This window comes from Pseudophryne corroboree, chromosome 2 (genome assembly GCF_028390025.1).
Source record: "Pseudophryne corroboree isolate aPseCor3 chromosome 2, aPseCor3.hap2, whole genome shotgun sequence".
Taxonomy (NCBI): domain Eukaryota; kingdom Metazoa; phylum Chordata; class Amphibia; order Anura; family Myobatrachidae; genus Pseudophryne; species Pseudophryne corroboree.
Genome location: NC_086445.1, coordinates 622,104,750 through 622,107,742, shown reverse-complemented (window position 1 = coordinate 622,107,742; position 2,993 = coordinate 622,104,750). Strand labels below are relative to the sequence as shown.

The 2,993-nt window shown below is 45.6% G+C and overlaps 1 pseudogene; it reads left to right on the top strand.

The window, feature by feature from the left end:
* The first annotated feature begins 762 nt into the window (after positions 1-762).
* Positions 763-1,598, top strand: LOC135051024 (spindlin-Z-like; annotated as a pseudogene).
* Positions 1,599-2,993: the final 1,395 nt, after the last annotated feature.

The window sequence follows — 2,993 nt, the reverse complement described above, 5'->3', positions numbered from 1 at the left end:
TAGAACTGAGTCTGACACGGAGCTGCAAGATACAGCAATAGCCTACTGTACTGTACTATATGTATACTGCTGGTCACCAAAATGCTGCACTGTCCTACTATATACGGCTCACAACAATGCAGCACAGATGTGGAATGGATACTTGCAGTGACACAGAGCTGCAAGATAAACCAATGGCCTACTGTACTGTACTACTATAATTATATACTGGTGGTCCCCACAATGCAGCACACTGAGCACAGATATTACCAGGTGTATCTCACACATTGCTCAGTACAGATTACAGGATGTATAATCACCAGGTGTATAACACACTTCCTACAGTACAGTATACAGTATGCAGCTCTGGAGGATCAGTGTTTGAGTGACAGGCGGCCGTATAGAAGCAGCCAGCTCCAAATCTGGCAGTGTGTTGAGAGGGAGGGGGTGAGGGAAGGGAACGAGCGCTGGAGAGTCTGAGCAGAGGGCTTGGAAGTTCAGGGGGAGTGAGGCGGGAGCTGCTCTTCCATAGCAGCGCACAGTGGTGGTGATGGAGTCTGACAAAGGAGGGAGGAGGAGGATTGGGGCTACTGGCCGCAGGGGAGCACTGTGCCGCAGCCATCATCTGCAGGGGGAGTGGAGGGAAACACATCCTATCTGCCCCAGATTAGTGACTTCTGATCAGAGCAATTGAGGGTGGGAGTTTTTCTGAAAGGTGGAAAGGAAGGGGTTCTTTTTCATGTAGACTGGAAGGACTACAACAAACTTGAAATGACTACACTTTTCACCCTAGTTCGGCAGCCCTGCTGCCCTTTAATACACAGATGAATGAAGACTCCATTTGGAAAGGCGGCCGCTCAGCGATCAAGAGCTGATGCAGCACATGCAGGTGTTTCTGCAAATTTGATGAAGAAAATAACATCTCATAAGAAACATCGAAACAATATGGGACCAAGTAAACCAATCTCCGAGCCAAGGCGAAATATTGTAGGCTGTAGAATACAGCATGGGTGGAAAGAGGGCAGTGGGCCTATAACCCAGTGGAAAGGAACAGTTCTGGATCGAGTACCAGTGAATCCCTCCCTCTATCTTATAAAGTATGATGGATTTGATTGTGTCTATGGACTTGAGCTTCACAAGGATTAAAGGGTGTCTGCTCTTGAAGTTCTACCAGACAGAGTTGCCTCATCCCGAATCAGCGATGCCCATTTGGCTGACACAATGATTGGTAAAGCAGTGTAGCATATGTTTGAAACAGAGGATGGTTCCAAGGATGAGTGGCGAGGGATGATATTAGCATGAGCACCTATTATGAACACATGGTTTTATTATTATACAACCTATGAAAATGACCCAGTCTTATATATGTATCAACTTTTAGATGACTATAAAGAAGGAGATCTTCGGATCATGCCAGACTCAAATGATTCCCCTCCAGCTGAAAGAGAACCAGGGGAAGTTGTGGACAGGTGGGCAAGCAAGTCGAATATGCCAAAGAAGATGGCTCAAAAAGGACTGGCATGGTTATTCATCAAGTTGAAGCTAAACCATCTGTGTACTTCATTAAGTTTGATGACGATTTCCATATTTATGTCTACGATTTGGTGAAGACATCCTAAATGGGATTCTGTACTTTTTTTTTTTGCCAAACGTAATCTAATGTAAACATATGTAGAAAGTCGCTGCTTTCTGATTACAGAAATGCTCAGATATTCCTGCGAATCCACAATCCCTTCCCAGAGGTAAAAGAAATTGAGAAACCGTTGTTTGAGAACGTTTGTTCTCTTTCCCTTACAAAGGAACAAACCACTTTCCAAGAAGACTGAAGTTTTTGGGATTATGGAGACATAATGTTTTTGAATATAAATCCTAAAGCAGGTGCTTTATTAGAGCAAAAGAGTGCAAGAGACCAGCCATGCAGTTTCTGAAATATTATGACAAAATGTTACTGTATTTCATAAGCACTCATTCCTAACTCTGCTAAGTACTGTTTGGTATACTGTATCTGGCTTCCATGAGGTAGTTGTCTGTTATTTCAGCTTCCATTGATCTTTTTGAAAGCGGTAGAAGTTATCGATTCTTTTTTTCTCTGACGTCCTAGTGGATGCTGGGACTCCGTAAGGACCATGGGGAATAGCGGCTCCGCAGGAAACAGGGCACAAGAATAAAAGCTTTAGGATCAGGTGGTGTGCACTGGCTCCTCCCCCTATGACCCTCCTCCAAGCCTCAGTTAGATTTTTGTGCCCGAACGAGAAGGGTGCAGGCTAGGTGGCTCTCCTGAGCTGCTTAGAATAAAAGTATATTTTAGGTTTCCAAGGGTACCTCAGGTTTGTAGTACAAAACTGTCATTATCAGTTTCAGACGCTGCCGTTTGGGTTGTCCACGGCACCTCGGGTCTTTACCAAGGTAATGGCCGAAATGATGATTCTTCTTCGAAGAAAAGGCGTCTTAATTATCCCTTACTTGGACGATCTCCTGATAAGGGCAAGGTCCAGGGAACAGTTAGAAGTCGGAGTAGCACTATCTCAGGTAGTGTTACGTCAGCACGGGTGGATCCTAAATATTCCAAAATCGCAGCTGATTCCAACGACACGTCTACTGTTCCTAGGAATGATTCTGGACACAGTCCAGAAAAAGGTGTTTCTCCCGGAGGAGAAGGCCAGGGAGTTATCCGAGCTAGTCAGGAACCTCCTAAAACCAGGCCAGGTGTCAGTGCATCAGTGCACGAGGGTCCTGGGAAAAATGGTGGCTTCTTACGAAGCAATTCCATTCGGAAGATTCCATGCAAGAACGTTTCAGTGGGATCTACTGGACAAATGGTCCGGATCGCATCTTCAGATGCATCAGCGGATAACCCTGTCGACAAGGACAAGGGTGTCTCTTCTGTGGTGGCTGCAGAGTGCTCATCTACTAGAGGGCCACAGATTTGGCATTCAGGATTGGGTCCGGGTGACCACGGACGCCAGCCTGAGAGGCTGGGGGGCAGTCACACAGGGAAAATAAATAAATAAATT